This window comes from Hirundo rustica, chromosome 11 (genome assembly GCF_015227805.2).
Source record: "Hirundo rustica isolate bHirRus1 chromosome 11, bHirRus1.pri.v3, whole genome shotgun sequence".
Classification (NCBI taxonomy): domain Eukaryota; kingdom Metazoa; phylum Chordata; class Aves; order Passeriformes; family Hirundinidae; genus Hirundo; species Hirundo rustica.
In genome coordinates this window covers 2,490,844-2,514,805 of record NC_053460.1, presented here as the reverse complement: position 1 = coordinate 2,514,805, position 23,962 = coordinate 2,490,844, and positions in this window count along the sequence as shown.

Genomic DNA, 23,962 nt, shown 5'->3' with positions numbered 1-23,962 from the left:
CCATGCAGCCAGATTTTATTAATTTTGTTTGTTTGTTTTACACCTTTGAGAACTGAGACATTTTTGGAGGGATTAGGAAAGGGGACCCGGGTGTTGTGTGGTAAGCAATTGAAATGCTCTTCTTAAACCTGGAAGAGACACAAAAAGAAAAGGGAAAAGGGGTTGGGGACATCCCAAAGGAGAAAAAATTCCTGATGATGGGAATTGGGGGGACATTAAAAGGGATGTGGAAGCTCCCAAGGGACATGCAATTCCTGGAAAAAGGGAATTGGGGACAACCCAAAGGACACAAAAAACCTGGGAAAAGGCATTGGGGACCTTTCAGGATCCCCCAAAAGATACAAAATTCCTGGGAAAAGGGATTGGGGGACATAAAAACCTGGCAAAGGGATTAGGAGTCTCTAAAGGGACATGAAATTCCTGGGAAAGGGGATTGAAGACCCCCAAAAGGACACAAACCCCTGGATCCAGATGCTGGAGACCCCAAAAAGCCACAAACTCTTAGAAATGGGGAGGAGGTCGGAGATTTTTTTGGTGCCAGGCTCCTGGATGGAGCTGGAAATGTGGAAGGCAGAGGGGTGGGTGCTGGTGATGACCCTAAAAGACGCTTTCCCAGGTATTTAATGGAATTTGGGTGACCCAACAAGCTCCTAAATCCACAGTGGATCAACCTGGAGCAGGGAGGACTCGTGTCATCAACGCTTTCTGAACAAACCTTGGCTTTTGGAGATTTTTTTTTTTTTTTTGGCAGCTTTATCTCCGAAAATCAAATGCGGCATCACCCAAAACCCAGCTCCGGCCTCGCACCTGACGCCGGGCAGAGGATGTGCGGCCATGTGGGATTCTCATCTGCTGGGATCCTCTGGGGAAGGGCTGGGAGTGATTTATTTCCAACTCCTCCCCAGCAGTTGCAAGGTATCCTCTCCATTGTTTTCCGAGCTCGGAGCAGCCCCGGGAGGGGTCAGAGCCAAGGCAGGGAACAGAGCTCTGCCCAGCTCACGCAAGCGGTCCCAGCCCGGGGCTGCAGTAAACAGAATCTCCTCAAAGGTCACCTCCTCGGGCTCCCTCCGCAGCCTCCAAAGGAAGCTGCGGTCATTTTTCAGCCCTTTAAACGCCAGGCTCCAAATGTACAATTTCCCTGCGTGTTCCTGGTTTGTGAGGAGGCTGCTTAGGAGGCATTTCCTTGCCAAGAAAAGCTTCTCTTTCCTCCTGAACCCGGGGTAGACCCAGGCAGCCCTCGGCAGAGTCAGGGGTCAGGTCACGAGGGATGAGACTTCGCAACTGGGCTCTGCAGGGCACCCGAAAGCAGCAGGGTTTTCCAGCAGCAGCAAAGCGATCTGGACGACAAAAGCGCCAAAATAATGCTGAAAATACCGCTGAAAAACCTCCATTGGTAGTGTAACAAGGATCAGCTCCGGGCTGAGAAATCGTGTCGTCTTTCCGGGTAGAAAAATCACCGATGGCATCTCGTTTTCCTCTGCTGAATCATGGTGAAAAATCTTAAAATTCCTCAAGATCTCTTCCCCCCCCCCACCAGCCCCTGTGACCACATTCCCAAACCCACTTTCCCCCCACTTATTTCCAGCGGGGAATCGAGTCTCTCCTTGTCACTCCCGCTCCCCAAACACCCTCAAACCTCTCAGCCCCGCTGGCAGGGGCTGCAGCGCGCCCGGCTGAGCGCCGTCAGCAGCTCCGGAGCTCAAGAGCGAGCCCGGCGTGAATTAAGTGCTGTCAAAGCTGGCATGGAAAGTCCACCCTGAGGACTGACCCTCCATGAATGGCCACTGTGTTTATGGGAGGGAGCCTCCAGATTGCTTCTCTCCTGCCCAGAGCCCCAAGGTGCGGCAATAAAAACCTCTGGGTTTCGTTAGGCCAGCCCCTGGCCGGGTACATAAATAACGAGGCTGTTGTCAGATCTCCCGTGGTGTGTAAGGGCAGATCTGGAAACCTTGAAGGCCGCGACCTTCGTGTTTCTCAGCGGGGACCGAAACGCCCTCGGAGCCAGAGGAGTGGGAAAATGAGAGTCTGTGTTATGCTTTAACGTGATACTGACAGGCAAATGTGATTTCTCAGAGTTCACTCCAGCCAAGGCTGATCTGTTTTATAATCTCTGGCCTGGCTGTGGCTCCGGGGCTGCTGCAGGAGGGGATGCAGGCGCAGGGAAATTCCCCTGGGAGCTCTGCTTGGATCGAGGGGGAACCCGGAGGTGCTTCTGGAGGGGAGGGTGGGAAGGCAGGGCCGTGTTTGGGATGAGGGAAAGGAGAATGAGCTCAGGGCTTTGGTGGAGGGTTTGGGAGGGGATGGCAGAAGAGGAGGGCTGGGATCCTCACCCCTCTGGGCAGGGCTGGAGAAGGGGCCACGTGCCGGCTGCAAGGTTCCTGCAGCGCTGGAAACTCGGAACAGGGACCCGGGAGTGATGGCAGCCCCTTCCTCTGACCTCCAGCTCCTTCTCCACCTCAGGCACTTCCAGGAAATCCCTGCTCACTCCTCTGCTCAGCCAGTGGGGAGCAGCGATGCTGGAGCAGCTGCCTGACCCCGTGGCATGTCCAGGAGGGACGCTGGGTCAGGGTGGGGATCAAGAGCTCTCAGGGCTCTTCGTGTTTGACACTTCCATGGCTCCAGATCCGTCCATCCCGGACCAGCACAAAGCATGGAGCAGCCTCTGAGACACAAATCCCAGGGGAGGACAAGAGCTGGGGGGATGCTGGTGGTGTGAAAACAGGCGGGGATGGAGGGAAGGGGTTTGGGGGATGATGGCAAAAACTGCAGGGATGGAGGAGGAGAAGGCCCAGTGGCTCAGTGGGGTTTAGGGATGTTTCTCCCTTCAACCTGGGGTTCAGGATGCTTCCCTTTCATCCTGGAGTTTAGGGATGCTCTCCTTTCATCCTGGGGGCCTGGGGATATTTCTCCCTTCATCCTGGAGTTCAGGATGCTCTTCTTTCATCCTGAGTTTCTGGGATATTTCTCCCTTCATCCTAGAGGTCAGGGATGCTCTCCCTTCATCCTGGAGGTTTGGGCATATTTCTGCTTTCATCCTAGGGTTCAGGGATATTTTTCCTTTCATCCTGGAGGTCAGGATGCTCTCCATCCTGGTGTTCAAGGATATTTATCCCTTCATCCTGGGGTTCAAGGATATTTCTCCCTTCATCCTGGGGTTCAAGGATATTTCTCCCTTCATCCTGGGTTCTGGGGATGTTTCTCCCTTCATCCTGCAGCTCAGGGATGCTCTCCTCTCCTCCTGGCATCTGCTCAAGGGGGAAGGATGCTGTGCTGTGCCTGAGAGCGCTGGTTACCTGTCATTTCCAGGTGAATTAACCCCACACACAGCCCAGCCCAGGGGAGGGCCTCCCGAGCCAAGGTGAAGCTTCAGGAAAGGTCAAGAAGCTTTTCAGCCCCGGCACAGAGCGCCGCTCCCAAAAGGGCCTTTTTGGTCAAAAACCCCGGGGGAAAGAAGCTGTTAACTCCGCTTTGGGACCCAGCTAGGGAGCCACGGAGGTGCCAGCGCCAGGCAGGACAGTCCGGGGGACAGAGGAGAAGGCCACCCGATGACTTTTTACGAGCTGTGGAAGCAGCGGTGGCGTTTTTCCAGGAGGACACCGCGCCTTGCGCCGGGGAACGCGCGCCCCGCATCCCCGCGCCGGGGCGGGACGGAGTCAATCACCCAGCGGAGCGGGGCAGGAAACGCTTCCCGTGGAGGGAGGGGGGAAAACGGAGGGGCCGGAGCCCCCGGGAAGGCTGAGGAAGGCTGAGCCCGGCGGCGGCGGAGGCTCCCCGGGCAGGAGTTGCGTGCGGAGCCGGCGCTGCGCGGTCGCTGTGTGGTCCTGCAGGGGCTTTGCGTGTGTGGTCCTGCAGAGCCCCGCTCATCTGTCCAGAGGCTGCTAACTGCCTGCTGAATGACCACGGCTGTTTACTTTAGCTCTGTCTGCACCGACTGAACTCTCCCGAGCGCTGCCTTCCTCCAGCTGGGCCGGCTCAGGAGCCCGGAGAGAAGGAAGAGCGGGACAGGGATCTGTGTGTGTGTGTGTGTGTGTGTGTGCGTGTGAGGCTCAAAAAAAAAAAGAGAAAAAAATAAAAGAATAGGCTGCAAATGGACTCCAGTGTAAATCACGGCGAACAATTTATGGGCCATTTTGTCTCCCATCATTTCTGCCCCGGTTCCGCCTCCCACACCCCCCCCCCTCCCTTTCTTCACTCAAACAGAGCGGGCTCATAAATTGCCCGTGCTGAGTGCTGGCAGAAAGGTTTTTCATGTTCCTGACAGCTGCAATAAAAATATGCCTGTGTGTCTGGTGGGGAGAGGTGGGCGCCCCTGAGGGGTGCTCGGGGTGGGGACAGGGGGTGTCAGGGGCTCTGGGGGTGGGGGGACACCGGGGTGACCCCAGGGGTGTGCTGGGGGTGCTGGGTGTGCTCCGGGTGTGTGTGAAGCGATCACGAGCTCCTCTGGAGTTCCGTGTGTGTGCGGTGATTCCAGGTGTGTGTGGGGGGCTCTGATTGCACATCCTTGTGTAATTCCACTTTTTTTTTTTTTTTTCTGTGATACCTTTTATTTTGCCTGTTGATTCCATTTTTCTTTTTTTTTTTTCTGTGATTCCATTTTTTTTCTGTGATTCCATTTTTTTTTCTATGATTCCACATTTGTGGGTGTTCTGATTCCATATTCCTGCTGTGATTCCATATTTCTGCTGTGATTCCATGTTTGTAAATGTTGTGATTCCATTTTCGTGCCTTGATTCCATTTTTTTTCTATGACTACACGTTTGTGGGTGTTCTGATTGCACATTCCTATGTAATTCCATTTCTGTGCTGTGATTCCATGTCTGGAGGTGTTGTAGTTCCATTTTTGTGCCTTGATCCCATTTTTTTTTTCCTGTGATTCCATGTTTGTGGGTGCTCTGATTGCACATTCCCACTGTAATTCCATATTTCTGCTGTGATTTCATTCTTGTGAATGCGTGATTGCATTTTTCTGCAGTGATTCCTTTTTTTTTTTCTGTGATTCCACGTTTGTGGGTGCTCTGATCACACATTCCTGTGTGATTCCATGTGTGTGCTATGATTCCATTTGTGTGTGTGTGTGCTGTGATCACATATTCACGCTGTAATTCCATGTTTTTTCCTGAGATTCCATTTGTGTGCATGCTGTAATTCCATTTTTGTGCTGTGATTCCTTCCATGGGACTGCTCTGATTGCCCATTCCTGCTGTAATTCCATGTTTGTGCTGTGATTCCACTTGTGAATGTGCTCTGATTGCACATCCATGTTTTAATTCCATATTTATCCTGTGATTCCATAGGTGTGTATGTGCTGTGATTGTACGTTCATGCTCTAATTCCATGTTTTTCCTGTGATTCCACAGGTGTGTGTTATGTTATTGCACATTCCTGCTGCAATTCCATATTTCTGCTCTGATTCCATGTGTGTGAATGCTATAATTCCATATTTTGCTGTGATTCCACATTTGTGGCTGCTCTGATTGCACATTCCTGCTGCAATTCCATATTTGTGCTGTGATTCCATGTGTGTGAATGCCGTAATTCCATATTTTGCTGTGATCCCATGTGTGTGAGTGCTATAATTCCATATTTGTGCTGTGATTCCTTGTGTGTGAAGGCTGTAATTCCATATTTTGCTGTGATTCCACGTTTGTGGCTGCTCTGATTGCGCTTTCCTGCTGTAATGTTTTTTCAACCCAGGGAAATGTTTGAGATGTTGATTTTTTTTTTATTTTATTTTTAAAATCAGGATGAAAAACGCAAATCACGCCCCTCTTTAATAAACACACTCCCTAAACAAACATAAATCGATTTTTGGACTGGATCGACCACAGTCATTTTTCTGATGGGAATTTCTCCAGGCTATTTTTAGCTTCAGTTTTGAGACTCGGAGTAAACTGAGTGGATAAGCCCAGGCTATGGAATCTTTCAATGCAATGAAATTTGGATTCAAGCAGTAAATTTTGCAGCTGTAATGGAAATAATCTCATTCCTGCCTGCCAGTGTGGGAGGAAATCAAGCTCAGCCACAGGATTCCTAGGAAACAGCTTTCTCCTTTTCATCCCTTCTCCATATTCGCCTTTTTGGATGGCCTTATTCCCACAAGAAATTTAATGGGAAGCAACAGCCCAGGAAGTTCCAGGGGGTACAAAGAGTCGCCCATGAAAACTCAGGTGTTTTGGTCCATGGAGGGAATTTTTTCCCTCTATTTCTGCATTTTTGCCCTGGCCCAGTTTGGTCTTTCTCTACCTCTATCAAAAGCACCCTTGTGAGGGTTTATATCTTGATCAGTTGGAAAAGATTTTCTTTGGGTAAAAAAATATTAGAAAACTGTTGAAGAAGGTGCAGAGTAACACAGAGGGGGTGGAAATCAGAATTTAGTTACAATCAGAGCACCCAAAAATCCTCATCTGTAATCATGTGATTTACTGAGATATGATAGGAAAAGACACAGAGACCTCAACCTGTCCAGGGAGTTTTCCCGACAAAAATATATGGAGTTAGAAGAAAATCCAGACAAACCCCAAGCAGCGACAGAGGTGTGAGAAAGAGAGGGAAGCCCCCAGAAAGCCAAGTCAGGATTTATCAGCGCTGCCGGCTCACAGTGAGAGCGTCCCTGGGCAGGAGCCGCTGGAAAACAGCGCTGGGATGTTCCCGAGCCCAGGATCCACAGCCCCGGGTGTGCCTGGCCTTTGTAGCCCTAAGTGCCTCTGTAGGGAACAAAGAAAGAGAGTAAAAATTGAATTATCCACTTAAGGTTGTGTCAGCTTTCCATCATAAATCTTTTTTTTTTTTTTTTTTTTTCTTTTTCCCAGGGGTTTATTACTCATCTGTAAAAATTCCTCCCTGATTTTGCCTTCGCGTGCACCATGGTTTCAAGGCTGGGAAAAAAAAAAGATTTGGAATCCAACAAGGTGCAAAATGAACATTTTATGCAGAAAGGGATATTATTTCTTAGAGCTACGCCAGAGGAATGAAATCAGGGACTGCTGGGAGTGAGGGCTGGAGGGAGCTCTGGAAAGCTCGTGCTGGGATGGGGCAGCTTCCAGCGGGTGCCAGGGGCACTGGGAATGCTCTGATCCACTCATGCACGGGCTAGGAACAAACCCCTATCGTGTAAAGAGCATCCCCAGACATCAACCACCTGTGCTGTGATCAACCTTGAGTTAAAATGAGATTATTTCCCCCTTTCGCCTTTTCTCCTGCCGTCCGTTTTCCGTTCTATGTTCCTTTTCCTTTTGTCTTTTTATCCCTTTATTCTTTTCCATTTTCCTCTTCCTTTTCTCCATTTCTCCATTTCTCCTTTTCTCTTTATCGTCTCCCTTTCCTTTCCTTTCCTTTCCTTTCCTTTCCTTTCCTTTCCTTTCCTTTCCTTTCCTTTCCTTTCCTTTCCTTTCCTTTCCTTTCCTTTCCTTTCCTTTCCTTTCCTTTCCTTTCCTTTCCTTTCCTTTCCTTTCCTTTCCTTTCCTTTCCTTTCCTTTCCTTTCCTTTCCTTTCCTTTCCTTTCCTTTCCTTTCCTTTCCTTTCCTTTCCTTTCCTTTCCTTTCCTTTCCTTTCCTTTCCTTTCCTTTCCTTTCCTTTCCTTTCCTTTCCTTTCCTTCCCCCTCCCCATTTTCACCCCATTTCTTCTTCTTCTTCTTCTTCTTCTTCTTCTTCTTCTTCTTCTTCTTCTTCTTCTTCTTCTACTTCTTCTTCATTATCTCTATTATTATTTATTATTTTTTATTTATTCTTATGCTTATGCTTATGCTTATGCTTATGCTTATGCTTATTCTTCATTCTTATCCTCATTCTTCATTCTTATACCCTTATTTCAATTTTTATCCCTATTTTTTCCCATTATCCCTATTCCCATCCCTCCCCAGGCCGGAGCGGAGTGCCCGGGGGGCTGCACGGCGGGGACCCGCGGTTGCTGCGGGCGGGGCCGGGCAGGGTGACCGAGGGCCGGCCGGGGTCCGGGGGAAGCCGTCCCGGGCAGGGTCCCCCCGGGCGGGCGCCAGGCGCTGCCCCCGACCCCCGGCATTAACCCCGCTGACACGGGCGGGCGCCGCCGAGCCCCCCGGGAGATGCCCCCCCTGCAGCCCTGCCGCTTCTCGGGGGCTCACAGCCCACCGAGGAAAAAAAAAAAGGAGAAATTGTCCCTTCCCTTCCCTGCCCCGCTGCCTTTTTTTTTTTTTTTTTTTTTTTTTTTTCTTTTTTTTTTTTTTTTTTTCCCCTGGTCTGGCTCCAATTTACGGGAGAGAAAATGGGTTGGTTAAAAGGGGAGGAGGAGGCAGTTCGGGATAAAAAGGGGTTAAATGATGGCAGAAGAGAGAGTTTGGGGCTAGGAAAGGGGTTAAACGGGGAGGAAAAGGGAGTTTGGGGGTAGAAAAGGGGTTAAATGATGGGAGAAGAGAGAGTTTGGGGACAAGAAAGTGGTTAAACGATGGGAGAAGAGAGAGTTTGGAGACAAAAGTGGTTAAATGGGGGAGAAAAGAGAGTTTGGGGGTAGAAAAGGTGTTTACTGATGATGGTGATGATGAGAGAGTTTGGGGCTAGGAAAGGGGTTAAATGGGGAGGAAAAGGGAGTTTGGGGGTAGAAAAGGGGTTAAATGATGGGAGAAGAGAGAGTTTGGGGCTAGGAAAGGGGTTAAATGGGGAGGAAAAGGGAGTTTGGGGGTAGAAAGGGGGTTAAGATGGGAGAGAGTAGAGTTTTGGGGTCTACGAAAGTGGTTAAACGATGGGAGAAGAGAGAGTTTGGAGACAAAAGTGGTTAAATGGGGGAGAAAAGAGAGTTTGGGAGTAGAAAAGTGGTTAGATGGGAGAGAAGAGAGTTTGGGGATAGGAAAGTGGTTAAACGGGGGAGAAAAGGGATTTCAGGGATAGAAAAGGGGTTAGATGGGGGAGAAGAAAGAGACTGGGGACAGGGAAGTGGTTAAGTGATGGGAGAAAAGAGAATTTTGGGAGAGAAAAGTTGTTAAATGACGGGAGAAGAGAGAGCTCGGGGAATGAAAAGTGTTATAGCCTCGGGGGAAAAAAAGATTAAATCCCGCCAGGCTGGGTTTGGTGGCTTGTGGGGTTTTGTCAGCGCATCCTGTCCTGCAGGAATTGTGCGCGGGGTGGCAGAGGGGTCTCGGGAGTCGCCGGCGCTTTGCCACACCAGCCCTGACAGATGTCACTCCAAAATAAAAGGGTTTTTACCCCAAAAGCAAAGAGCCTCGGGGATATGTTCCTGCTGGGTGCTTGCAGCTCCTTTTTACCTCCCCGCTCCCAAAACTCTGGACAGGGGGAATAGTGGGATTTCTCTTCCGTCTTCCTCTCCCCAAACCCTGTTTCCGCCAGATCTCGTATATTTTAATATTTTAACCTTTTTTTTTTTTTTTAAGTGCTTTAAGGCTGGGATTTCCATTTGAGCACCACCCGCTCTGCTCCCCCACGGGGAACTGGGGTTGCACCGCGGACTGCGAGGAGAAATCCCGGTGGAAGGAGAGAGCCCTGGACCCCCCAGGAGGGAGCAGGGCGAGGAGGAGCAGCCTGGGGATGCCCGGAATTCTCCGCGTCCGGCAGGAATGAGGCGCACGCAGGGAAGGAGGGCGGGCGGGGCGGGCAGGGAAAGCCGATCCCGAAGTTTCCATCACGTGAAATTGAAGCGCATGTGCCTATAATGAAATATTTCCTCCCATTTCATGGCAGCTCAGTAATTCCTGATGGCAGCGAGCCTGGGAAAACAGATCCCCCCTGCTCCCACCCACGGCGCCTTGACCGCACGGGCGGGACGAACAAGGGCTTCGTTCTGCCGGCCCGGGATGCTTCCCCACCTTCCAGCATCCTCCGAACGCAGCCCCTCGCCCCCTTCCCCCTCCTCCGGCCAGGAAAATCCGCATTTCCAAGGGAATTTCAGCGCGGAGCTGCGGGAATTTCCCACCCCCGGCAGCAGCGCCCGTGTCCCCAGGGCTGCCACCCCCGGCAAGAGCCGCTGCTTTCATTTGCTTTGGAATTACGCGGTTTTTCCAGCTCCTCTAAATTTAATTAAACTTTGAGCAAAGTTCTAAGCAGGGCGAGAGAATAGAAGAGGGGTTTTGTTTGGGTTTGGGGTTGTTCGGTTTTGACTTTGTTTTTTGTTTTCGTTTTGTTCTTGTTTTGGTTTTTGGGGGGTTGGTTTTTTGTTGTTGTTGGGGTTTTTTGTTTGGGTTTTTTTGTTTGGGTTTTTGAGGTTTTTTTTGTTTTTTGGGTTTTGGTTTTGGGGGTTTTTTGTTTGTTTAGTTGGTTTGGAGGTTTTTTGTTTGTTTTTGGTTTGTTGTTGTTGTTGTTGTTTTGGGGGGTGTGGGGTTTTTTTTTTGTTGTTTTGTTTTTTTGTTTTTTTGCCAAAACAAGCAGAGTAATAATATTAACAATAACAAAAAGCAACAACAAGCCCTCGAGCACTTCGGGGCTGGGCTGTGGGAGGTCAGGCTGCCGGGATGAGCCAGGCAGGGCACCGGGAGTCCTCAGGCCCCTTTGGAACGCTCCTCACATGGAATTGAGGGAGCCAGGGACACCAGAGAGCTGCTGGAGCATCCGATTTCAGCTTGGAATGGCGTTTTCCTGGAAAAGATAAGCAAAGCGCGGGGAAAGTGGCACAGAAGTAGGCAGAGATGAGGGCTGGATTGAAATCCAGCTTGGATTGGGAGGGAGAGGCTTTGCTGAGGAGCTGGATCAGCTCTTGGTCTATCCCGGGAAAGAGGAAGCCTTGAAGGAGGAATTCAATGGATTGAGGCAAAATTCCCTCAAGTCCTGGTTATTTTGTGTCCCCATTTGTGGTGGCAACATCTCAGGACTGGGCAAAATTTGGACCCCACGTCCAGCCCAGTGAATTCCTGCTCTGCCGTCCTGCCAGAGGGAATTGCAGGGAATTTCAGGGAATGCAGCCCTGCTCTGCCCTGCCATTGGTGCCAGGCTCACCTGAGGCCCATGAATAGGTCTTGCCACAAGGATTTACATCTTCCAACACTCTATTCTCCACTTTTAAATATAAAAAACAGTGTTTGTTTTCTTTTAATTCACAGAATTTTGAACCCTTAAAGAAGAATCATAATTTTCTCCCTCCTGCCTTCATCCTGTTCCCTATTAATTTGATAATTATGTTTATCCAGGCTTAGGTCCCGAGGTGCTGTGGACAGGATGGAGTTGGGATCATAGAAATTCCTCAGCCAGATCGATGTCCTGTGTAATCCCTGACAGGAGCCAGCCCCAGATGATCCCGGGGTCTGAAGAGGAAACTTCACTATGTCTGCACATGGAATTACCTGCCCACAAAGAAACTGCACTCCTGCTGCTGATTGCTTCCTCCAAATAGGTTAAAGAGCCCAGGAAGTGAGGGGGTGGTAAATTTTATTAACTGTTTTATGAATTCTGCCCTTTTTGGGGTGGAGAGAAAAGGAGCCTTCAGGGGAGTGGGTGCCGCAGAGGTGACTCCTCCATCCAGAGGTTCTGTGGTTCTTCCACACGTGGGCTTTGCTTGGATTCCCACGTTCTGAGTGTGTCACAGGAGTGGGAAGTCTTGGAATTGTCCGGCTACCAGGAGTTTGCAGTGGCCATTACTCACGTCTTGGGACAAAACCCAGTTGGGGGATTTCAGGACCAGAAAGACCAGCGGGGAAAATGACTGCATCCTGCATTTCCCATGGCTGCCTGGGGTTGTGGAGGCTCACAATTATTAATGTTCTGCTGCTGATTAGAGCTAAGCTTGATTAAAAGATGCTGGGAAAACAAAGCATCCCAGATTAGCTGCAGAATTGAACCCACACGCTGGGAATGAGCTTGGAGCACAAACTGGGAGCTCTGCCCTTGGCAGCTCATGGAATCCAACAGGTTTGGGATGCTCCAGGCTCTAGGGATGCCCTTGAAGTTAAAAAAAAAAAAACAAACCTGCAATAAAAGGTATTTAGTGGGACTTTGCTGGGAGCAGCTCCTTTTATATCTTTGGATGGAGAAAATCCTGGCGCGCTCCCCATCACCAAGAACTTTTCTACTTCCACTGCAGCTTTCTCCCCGCCGGGTATCCTGAGAGCATCCCCAGGAAACAGCAGCATGGAACCCCTTCCTCTGAGGAAAAGGAGCTCAGCTCGTTGCTGCTTGGCTTTAAGAGCTACAGTGAGTTTGGGAGGGTGGATTTGGGTTGGATATCAGGAGGAAATTGTTCCTGGGAGGGTGCTGAGGCCCTGGCACAGAGTGCCCAGAGGAGCTGTGGCTGCCCCTGGATCCCTGGCAGTGCCCAAGGCCAGGTTGGAGCAGCCTGGGACAGTGGAAAATGTCCCTTCCATGGCAGGGGTGGGACTGGATGAGCTTTAAGGTCCCTTCAACCCAAACCATTCCCTGATTCTCCGTTTGCTGTCATGGACACAGACACACGTTAACGGCTGTGTTCTGCTGCATCCCCAGCAAGCCACCTTCAAACCACATCTGGTGGCCTCTTCCACCTAATTTTGGTTCCTCTTCTTTTAGAAACCACTTACAAGCTCAAAAGGAGGCAAAGAGCAGTTTCCAAAATTTTCCAAAAATTACTTTTGACTTCATGGAGCATCCCTCTTTTTCCCTCAGGCTTCAGGGGAGAGTGATGTCTGTGATATTTTGCCTCACTCCTATCTCTCATTCAACGCTCTCCAAAAGAAAGTTCTCTTTGGGAGAAAAAGTCATGTCCCTTATTATTTTTCCCAGTCATTTCTCATCCACCCCATTTTCAGCCTTTCCAAGTCCGAAGCATCCCTTTATTTGCTAGTTTACTGGAAAAGCTGTTCACATCTCTAAACAAAGCTTATTCTTCCTGATTTTATCTTTCTCCGTTTTATTGTTTCCGGTTGTTATGCAGTCTGGACGATGCTTCCACGGGGACTTTCCGAAGGAGAGGATCCAGAGTGACATCAAATAACATCCAGGAATAAAAGTGGGGGGCGATTATAAATGCATGACTACCTTTTTACTGGAAAAAGTGAAACAGACAGGAAGAAATTCGGGCTGGATGGGATCAGCCTGGGAGAGCTCGCCCTGAGGGGGAGCAGCTCCTGTGTTTGGGAATTTTCATGACTCAGGGGGAAAAGGATCAATCACAAAAATGCCCAAAACTCTCCTAAAAGGAACTTTCAAGCCTGGAAGTTCACCTGTTTCTCCTCTCCAGATGGGAATGAGGGAGGGAAGTTCCTCTGTCCAACAAACGCTTTCATTCAACCCTAGGTCTAGCATATTTTCTTTCCAGGATCCGTTATTTTCAGGATTTTAAAGCCCAGTTTAGCTGCACATTGATCCCCCTTGACACAGTCCTGGAGTTTCCTGGGGGAAGGAGATGCCTTCAACCAGTTTGGAATCTTGGAAGCATCCCCCTAATTACAAATCCCTCAGCCAAACCTTATGGGTTCCGTTATGACATCCAGGGGTATTTTTTTGCTTTCCCAACCCTTCTTGCTCACTCCCCATTTAAGGAAAGTTCATCTGATTCCTGGAGGCTGCACCCACGATTTTCTGCGTCCTTTTAAACCCCTTCCAAACGAAAGAGCTCACGTCATGCACTTATCAGATGGGAGAATTTCCACCAGGAACCCACGGATGAGAAGTGCTGTGACTCCATGAAGACAAAAATAAGTGGGATTGGGATCCTCTGCAAGATGCAAACCATGCAGGAGGAGCCCAGGAGTGTCCAAGAGGCAACTCCAAACCCAAAGCACCCAAAACACTCCCTGGTTTTGGGGTTTTGTCTCCTCTCTTGCTCCCTGCAGCATCCCAGCTCATCCCACAAGAACCCCAGCTCTGGAATCCTTCCAGACCCACCAAACCCAACCAGGAAAACACCTCGAGAAGCAGCAGCTTTGGCACATGGACAGACCTCAGTGCAGCCTGCTTTTCCCTTGCAGATTTGCCTTCCTTTCCTTTGATTTCTCCACAGGAATATTGCTCGAGTCCTCCAGGAGCGAAGAGCAATAAATCTGCCTAAGGCAAGAACAATCAAGCCCTATAAATAATCCCATTTCTGTAACCTGAAGGGTAGAAAAGAAACATTCAGGGTTATAACATACTCTCCAGCAGCATCTCAGTGTCGCATCCAAACCATTCTTGACATTTCTGCTCCTCCTCTGGCAAATTTGGGATTTTTTTGCTTCATCTACAGCATCACTTTGTGCATCCACACCGGGGCTCAGAAGTCGTGGCTGGAAAAATCTGGTTGGGCTTTGTCATGCTTGGAAATTTTTCATATCTATGGCTGAAGTTTGGGCGGAAAACGGGATCCGTGTAAATTCTTCCACATGTCATACATCAGCCTAAACACTGGGATTGTCGATAATCCAATTTTACCAAACTATACAAGTTCTAAAGGTGGGAAGGGGGAGGCAGATTTGGAAAGGGGGGTTTGGGTTATACAAGGTTGCTCCAGAACCCGCCTGGATGGCAACAACGATAAAATCAACCTCCGTTTATGGTTTGGTGGTGGTTTATCGGGTCCTGACTTGAAGTTTTAGCTATCTTCAGCAACACAGGAATAAAATTTGGATGGCACATGTGGGAATGGGGATATTTCCCTGCCCTGGTGGACACAAAATCTCACGTTCACCTGGCCAAGGCAGATCTTCTGCTGATCATTACCCAGCTGAGATGATTTCCAAGCCCCCAGGCAAATAAAGCCTCCAAAAGCACCAAAATCCAGCTGTTTTTCTTCCCTCACGTCCCAGGGCTTGCTTTAATAAATCCCATCCCAGGAAAGCAGAAAAGAGAGTTGTTTTCTGCTTTTGGAGCATTTCAGCCCCATTTTTCTCAGCCTTTTTTTCCCCAAGGCTCCCAGGGCCAGGAGCCAGGTCTTCTCCTACCTCTTCCTGGTGGGAAGGACATTAAAGATGTGACCCCCTCCCCCGAGGAATGGCCACGTCAGGAGGGCAGGACTGGGACAGGAAAAGGGCAGTGATCCTTTTTCTTGCAGGAAAAGCGAGAAAAAGTTCTTCCAGCCCTGGGCGAGGCTGGATTTCGGAAGGGGATTTCTGCAGAGCTCCTAAATCCCACCTCTCCCTTCACGGCAGCACTGCCAGATATTCCGTCTGCGCCCTCTGAGCGCTCCAGGAAAACCCATTTGCCAGGCTTTAGGGTTTCTATAAACACAGCCTAAATCGGGCTCTGGGTGACGAATGCCCGCGTCAGGCGGCGGCTGCCAAGCGCCAAAGCGGCATCCTGTCCCCAGCCGGGCACACGCGCTCTCGGGATCCGCCGGACTTTTATGGGCATGGATACGGGAGGCTTGGAGCACTCGGGATTTGTGTGCATCGAGATGTGCTGGCTCAGATATCCCCCGGAGGTGCTCTGGAGAGGACGCGGAGGGGCTGGCACAAAGCAGAGGCTCTGCGCGCCCCGGGATGCGCCATCCGTCTTCTTCCCAACTCACGGATCTGAGTCTGCCCTGGTTTGTCCCAAAAATAAGAAAATACGGCCTCTAGATCCAGGTTTCCGTCCTTGGGTGATCGTGGCGGAGACAAAGACGTCCTGGGTTCTTGTGGAAAATTACAGGAAATTTTGTCCTTTTTGTCTTTTTCCTGTGGAAAATGATGGGAAATTTTGTCTTCTTCTCTGAATTCCTCCCGGGAATTCCTTCCTTTGGCTTTTACAGGATGAAGGAAGGAATCCCCAGGAGGAAGCTTCCAACCCATGGAAAAACCCACATGGCTTTGACTGGCACCGCCTTCCACCACCACGGCAAAACCCAACCTGGATCAGCAAAGCCAAGCCCAAACCCTCAAAAAAAGGTGGCAGAGGACTGCTGGGAATTGGGGTCACATTTGATTGCTGTTCTCTCTAGAAATATCAAGGAAAAGCTCTGTTTTAGGGAGTAAAAGCTCTATTTTATGGAGTAAAAGCTCTATTTTATGGAGTAAAAGCTGAGCACCATTTTGCATTCCAGATGTGGACGGGATTGTGACAAGCCTTAAAATACACAGGCTACCAGAAAACCTCGCATTTGCACGTCTCACCCTCTCTTCCCTAAGGAATACCATGACTCCAGAGCTGTGCCTGCTCTCTTTGAAGGGAGCAGCAAAACTTGCACTGACAGAAACAAACCCGAGCCCATTAACTGTAAACTCTCACAGGAAAGCCCACGTGCACTTCTCTGCTCTCTCCCAGCCAAAATTCCTTCAGCACACACCTGCTTTCTGTTTGTTTTGGTGAAAACGTGGAGAAGTTCGGGCTTTGCTGAAAAACAGTTCTGATATCTCTTAAAAAAAAAAAAAATTAAAAGTTTAAAAAAAAAAAATCAAGTAAAGCATCGTTTGCTGAATTATCTATCCTCCTTTGGTGGTTTTTTTTATTTTTTATTTTTTAAAACCTTCTGGTGGAGCCAGCTCCATTTATTGCCAGCATTGTGCTCGACTCCATGAAGGTCCTGCCTGTTTTGTTTGTTCCTCTGAGTCATCTCACAAACATTTCAGCAAAAGGTCCAAAGACTTACAGGGAACACAGGGAAGCCAAAATCACCAGATGGAGAAAAGCACATCTTAAGGGGATGACATTTGGCACGAGAAGCAGAAGAGAATCAGGGTTTGGTTTGATCTGCCCCAAATTATCTCACCGCTTCTACTCTGCAGGAAATTGTTGAGGTTGAACCAAAATCGGGATCAAGTTTTAGATCATTTTCCCTTTACACGTTCTTTCGGGACCCCACATCTCTCAGTATGCAACCTATTAATTACAAATCCATACACACACTCACATCCCATCTGATTATTTGGGCTTCAGCTGACCCTGCAGAGGGAAGCAGATGAAAGCAATAATCAGTTCATTCAGCTACAAAGAGAAAATTTAAAAAGAAAAAGAAAAAAAAAAAAAAGAAATCAAAGCTAGATAAACATATCCCGTTCTCATGGAAAACAACAACAAAAAGGGCTGAACTGGCGAGGGAATTAACAGAGCTCTTCCACACCTCTGTCAAAATGGGACGCTGGAATCCATGGAAGGCAGAGGACGTCGAGTGGGGACCGCGATGTCCCTGCAGTCCCCGGGGAGGGGAGGGAGGCACAGCACCCCAGCGTGGTGCTGGCAAGGGTAATTTGGGTAATTGGGGTGATTGGGGCTGTTTTCTGCCTGGTGGAAGCTGTCAGCCCTCAGGTTGTTGATGCTGGATCCTTCCAGAAAGCTCCTCTGGCTTTTCCTGGCAGTGGAGTGGGAGGAGGGTGAGGGCAGAGACCCCTCTGCCAACAGGGCTGGGCTGTTTCCAAAACACCTCTTTGAAGAAGGAGACATCACACCCCGAGCATCCCAGGGCTCACTTCTCAGTCCTGCCCACATCCCAGATGGGAAGAGAAGCAGGAAAAAAGAAGAGGACGGAACTTTATGGAAAAATCCTGACTTGTTGATATTTTCTGTGGGATGGAGATGGTTCCCCAAAGACAATTCACAGCACTTACACCAGACCAAGGAGAGTTTCTGGCTATTTCACACAAAAAAACCAAGCTGTTCCATTGGTTGGTGTAAAAATGCCAGCTCCACAGAGCCGTGAATCAAATCAGTGTGGGGTTTTCGTCATATTGTGATATTTAAAATGATTCTTGTTATTGTGATTTAATCTGATTATTAAAACAACCAGGGATGTTATCGTGGTAAACCTTTCGTGCTTGAGGGGCAGACTGACTTCCCGCTCCGCTGGGGGGCTGCAAAGTTGTCATTTCACCTGGAAAAATAAATCATTGTGCTGGATTTTACTGCCCGTCATCCAAAAAAAAATAATAAAAAAAAAATACTAGGGGACCACCTGAGAGCTGAGAAAATCCAAAGTTTTGCTAAGGAAGAGGAATTCCAGCAGCTGCAGATCTGGGCCAACACACTTTGGAATTACGTGCAGAGAAATGACTGCAGAGAGTTGTTCTTAAGCTGAAAAGTGTTCTCACCGTGAATTCCAGGGAATGCAGGAGAGCCTGCAAGGGAAGAGCTGAGGACAGCACATATCCCGTTACATTTTTAACCACCCAGATTCAATTTTGAACTCAACACAAAACCCACAAAGAAAAGCCAGGAAAAATGAGCCTTTTCGAGTCAAGAGAAACGGACAAATTTCAAATGAAATGTCTCCACCTCCAGTAAAATCCCAAATTAAGCAACAGCCTCATGCTCTGGGAAGTTATTTCCCCTTCAGTCATCTACGCTTGGCCCCCACTGAGCTGCTTCACTTTAGTCTCGGATCAGGTTCGTAATATCCAATGTTTGCGGCAAAATCCGCTGGAATTGCACGTGACTCATGGAAGCAGGGCTGGATCACAGCTCCTGCCACAAACTGGTGCTTCCAGTGGCTTTTTTCCTCTCTGCAGAAACTTTTCCAAGGACAGGCCTTGACGCTGTGCAGGAGCCGATGGCAGTGGGAGATGCTTTCTGTCAGAGGGGAGTCTGGGAGTAAAAAACGAGAGGTTTTGGGCAGGCAGCAGAGCCAGCAGAGCTCCAAGTGGCTCTGTTTGGATGATGTTTTTATGCCTTGCAAGAATCCTGACACAAATCAGGGCTGGAGCACGCTGGGGGGTTGTGGGGATGCCTGGCATGAGTCTTCCCTGCCACGGTTTGCGGTGCAAGAGCTGAGCTGCAGGAATAAATGTGGTGAATAATTCAGCTGTGCGTGGCCGGAGGCACAAACCCGTGTTTGGGGTGGGGGGATATGGATCCTCACTGTGGAGAAGTGTTTCCCTGATTGGGATATTTTCAGCCCAAATTTTGGGGTTTAAAAAAAAAACCAAAAAAAATTGCAGCGACTTTGCGCCTGCACCTTCTTCAGGCAGGTCCAGCAGATGAGAATCCCGTTTTTGGCCAGGAAACTCCAATTTTGCAGGGAACCAACAGCGCTCTCAAATCCGGCTGACAGAGAGGGGCCACAACCGTCCCCATGGACCAGAACATCCCTGGGTGCTTCACACTGCAATGATCCCGTCGACATTTGTGGGGGCAAGAACTCAGCAGCATTTTGGGGTCAAAACCCCATTAAAACTGATCGTTTCTCTTCCAGCCTGCTTGAAGATGAGGTGCACAAAACCAACAAAACGTTTTCAGTCTGGATTGTCAAGGATGGAAGGATGTTTGTGGTGAGGGAGAAATTTGCCACCCACTGCTGTTGCTTTGGTGTCCGATTTCTGCGGTCGCACTTTATTCAGGGACTGAAAGACACCAACACAAAAACAAATTCCGAGCTATAAAGTGGGATTTCCAGATAATGCATTATTCCTTAAGGGAAGAAATAAAAAACAAACCCAAAACAAAACAACCCAAAAACATTGGATCTCTCTTTTTCCCTGCTTCTCTGACCTTTTCATATTTTCCAGCATTTTTGCGGGATTTTTTTATTATTTGCAGTGATTACTGGGAAGACCCCGATCCTCTTAGCTGTCCTCACGTAAGTCCACTTAGGATCAGCTCCTCATCCAGTAGCACCACAGGCCTGAAACAAAACAAAACCAAAAGCAAAGATCGTTGCCAGCCATGAAAAACCTCAAAGTCTCGTCTCAAGGATTGGTTCAGCCACCAAAAATTTGGATTCCGGCTTACGCAAACCAGCCAAAAAGCCTCCTGAATTTGTGAAATTCAGCTGGAGTTTCTGGAACTCTTGGAGGGAGGAAAGGATGGAGAGATTTGGCCTCTTTTTTCCTGTAATTTTCCATGGCCCCAGACTGATGGCAGTGGGGCTGCGTGGAGAACAGCAGTTTTGGGAGATGATCCAAAACCCTGCACGGTGGTGGCAGGAGCTGCAGGAGAGTCAATGCCCTCTTTTCCATGTCTTCCCAAGCTTTCACCCCTTCATTTTGGTCAAAAAAAAAGAGGAGGGTGTGCCAAGGTTTGCTGCAGTTTTGGGGCTCGGGCGTGATTTGATTTACATTTCAGAAATATTCCGAAGTCGCCGCGCTGCTCTCCAAACCCAGCACTCCCCATCCAAAACTCACACTGGACTTTCCTGTCAGTCCTTACACCTAAACACCCAAAAAAAAACCATGCAAGGAGCATGTCCCTAACCCTGATCTCGCCTACATGGGCCAGGAATTACAAGAATTACGAGGTCTCCTTCTTTCCACTACAGATTCCTCACGCCTCACTTGGCATGGATGCTTTGAAGCCCCCTTTATTCTCCTTTTTCCTCATGGAAAAGGGAGGTCACTCCATGGCCTCATCCTCCGAGCGCTCGGAACAGGCCGTGTGCTGGCTCAGAGCAAAATTCCTCAGTGGGAATTAGGATTGTGAGAGAGCACTCACATATGCTGGGAGCAGCTCTGCCTTGCAGAGGGTTGCACGAGGCTCCGTGTGTTCCTCGGGATGACGTATCGTGTTACTAATTCCCCTAATTGCATGTCTGGGCTAAAAACAGGCTGAGTTTTCCTAAGAAGTTACATTCTTAATAGCATTACTTCAAGCGCTGCGGTAAAACCCGAGTCGATTTCTCAGCGATGCGCGGAGGTTATAAATCAGGGGAGAGATGCAGATAGTGTTTACCTTAAGCTTGTTTATCTGCCTCTGCCTCTCACTCGCTCAGGGGCTTGCCAAAATGCAGCAACACAAGATAGAGCGACTGGAAGGGATTCAAGCTTTCCTTCTCCAGGCTCCTACTGCGTGGAGCGTTTCCAGGAGAGCGCGGTGCCCCAAAATAACCACACACAAAACTTTTCCCGAAGGAACTCCAGCAGGGAAATGGACAATCCGATGGAGATTTCCCTCCTTTTCAATATTCCAAATGCTGTGCCTTGTTGGAGCAGATTTGCTCTCAGGCAAGTGCATTTTTGAAGAGGAAAGATCCTGAGGGAAGTTTTGGATGCAGGACAGCTCTTGCAGATGCGCCTCTTTGCCCGGGGATGCACGGCCCCGTCTTGATGTATTTTAATAACTTAGAGATTGCTTTGGGTTCCAGCTTTGTTGTCACGCTAGAAACAATTCCCTGGAGACCCCCAGGAGGTGCTGAGAGTGAGAGGCGGGGGATGCGAGACTTCCCCGAGCCGCCGCCGCCGCGTCGGCTCCGTCCCCTCCCTCGGGCACCCGCAGGACCATGCGGGGCTGAGTCACCAGAGAGGAGGACACGGCCTTGGCCCTGCAGAGCAAGATGTGCCGAGGCACTGGACCGAGAAGTGAGGCAATCTGGAAGGTGGAATTTTTGAAGGCGAGTGGGCGTTGGTCTTCCAAATGGGTTTTCTTTTCTTTTCTTTTTTTTTTTTTTTTCGGCCGTGAATATCAAATCCTGCGATTTCCACTGGGATCAGGAAATGACACACATGTGCATTGTTGCCACCTCCAGAAGGAGAGGGGAGGCTGCCTTTGGCCGTGGCCCAGCAGCAGTGAACACGCACTTTTGGGAAGAGCATGAGCTCACCATGGAAAGGCCACTTGCAGAGGGAAGCGAATTTTTTTTTTCGTCCTTTTAATGCCAGCATTTTCCCTAGAGCACCAGGAGAACATGGAGACAAGGAGAAACCCTCCTTTGGAAACATAGGAAGTTGAAGGAGAATCCTGCCCAGCAGGCAGCCAGCAGAGGGATGGAATTTTGTGGAAGATTTTCGTGAAAAGTTGTCTCTTATTGCCTCCACTTCCCTTTCCCCACCAGCACCAATTTGGGACGGGCAGCAACACCCGAAGTGAATTCTCTGATGGATTCAGGAAGAATTTCTTCTTGAAAGGGTTGTTAAGCATTGGAATGGGCTTCCCAGGGAGCTGGTGGAGTCCCCATCCCTGGAGATGTTCGGGGAACACCTGGATGTGGCAGTCAGTGCTCTGGGATGGTTGGGGATGGGTCACAGGCTGGATTTGAACATTCCCTGTTCCTGTGGGCTCTCTCCCTCCCTCAGATCTCCATCCACTCTGCCGGACTCCTCCAACGGAGCCAACTTGCATTTGTCACTAACGTGTTCACCCAGGATTTTTTCCTTCTTTCTTTTTTTCTTCTCTTAGCTTAGGGGGCAGCAGGGAAATGAAGAAAAATACTCAATTTTCAGATCTTTGAAGGTGTGATGCCCCTGGAGCAGCCACTGCCTTGCCAGAGGAATGAGCTTATTGCAAAACAGGGGAGGAAAGATGTGTGCATCACTTCCCAGCAACAAATGCTTTTCCTCTCCTGGGCCTTGGACGCTTCAAGCCTGGAAAAAGTGGATTTTTACAATTCTTAAGTGGTGAAATTATGACACTCTATTTTCAGAGATCACTCATAAACCCGACCCTACAATTTTCCATCTCCCTTCATTTACGCCGTCCTATTTACATCACCAAGGTCCACACCAACAAAAATTCTTTCAAGGCAATTTTTTATCATCAAGACCATTACAGGGCAAAGGACTAATTATGAACAAGTCTGAGTGAGTCCTTTTCCACCCCACACGCAGCTGGAGCAGTGACAGGGACGTGTTTGCATCTCGCTCTTGCTTTGCTGTGAATAATGGATTTCCTGTTTGCCAGGGCTGATGAGCTGGAGAAAATAATGACAATTAAAAAAAATATATTTGGATTACTGGCCAGAAATCCAGTGTAATGTGCTTTTTAAGCAGAGTGAGCTTGAGTGGTCAATAAAATTGGAGTCCAGGCTGGTTGTTTTTTATGTCAGAGCCAAGTGAGTTCAGCTCTGGACAATGTCCAGGGAACCTTTCCTCCTTGGGAGAGGAATGACAGGGAGGGTTTGATGAGATTTTCCCTCACACAGGTAAAGAGGGAGAGGCTGGATGCAGGGAGCACCTCCTGCTTTGTGCCAAGTTTACTGGTGGTGGCCAGATCCAGCAAAAGCCCTAGAAATTTTTGGGAGGATTACGTTTTTCCCTACATCCAATAAAGTTAAGGATGAACAAGCTCTTGCATGGATCTCTACAGAGAAATGTGAGCCCTGCTCTTCATGAACCGAGCCTGAGCCTCTTTGATGATTCAGATGAGAATTGGAGACCTCAGCAGCTCCACCTGGTCCCCCCCCCAATTTAAACTTTCATCCCCAAAGGAGGAACTCTGGATGCTGCTGGAGCAGTGTCATCCCACTTCTCCAGAGCCAGCTGGTTTGGTGTGCTCCAAATCAACCTCTGTGTTTTCCTCCTCTTCCTTGATTGCTCAGTGCACATTTTTGCGGGCTAAATTAATGCATTTTTGGAAGTTGACAGCTCGTTTACAGCCTCAGATGGTCAAAACCAAGGAATTTCTCTTGGCCTCGGGTTGCGTTTTGTGGGCAATCTGCGAAATTTTTACTGTGGGGGAGAGACCACAGACCTGGTCCCCCTTTGCTGAGCTCAGTCAGGCGACCTCATAAAATTCTGCAGGACACTCATCCCAGTGCCCTTAATTAATGACACGCATCTTTAATGAATTAGGCACCCCTTCCATTCCCAGATTCTCCTCTTTCTCCCTCCAAGCCCTTGGACGATTTTCCAGCAATGACCCAGGGCAGGGTGAGGTGGCAGAGGTGACACCAGCAAAGAGGTGGCAGAGTTGGAGTTAAAATTTTACCTGTCCCACCCCTCTGCCTTCCCCAGCCACGGCTGGAAGCATCTGGGTCGTGGCATCTCCCAAGGCAGCTCCTAAAACACGAAGGGAATATTGGTACCAGATGGGCAACTGTGGGAGGTATTTTGTGGGCTGGAGACGCTTCCTGGAAATCCAGAGTGTCTTCCCCATTTCCCTGACTCCTCCTCTAAAAGAAGAGATGCTAAACCCTGAGAGAAATCCTCCTGTTCATAGTTTTAGTGTTTTCCCCCATTCCTGCTCTTCTGGCTTCTTCTGTGCTCCTTTTCCTTAAATTCAGTTGATTTTTCCAACTCCTGAGCTGAATTCCTCCCTCTGCCATTTGCAGGCATCTTTCCCTTCTTTAGAATATTTTTCTCCCTGCTGAACCACAATTTGTGATACCTGGGGTCTTCCAAAAAAATCCCTGCTCTCCTGAGACCCTCAGCCATCCTATAAACAGAGCAGAGAGTTCCTGTCTAACTCTACTTTTAATCAGGCTTTCACAATATTTAATAAAAGAGAATTTTTCCTGTAAGAGAGAGCACTGGGACAGCAAATC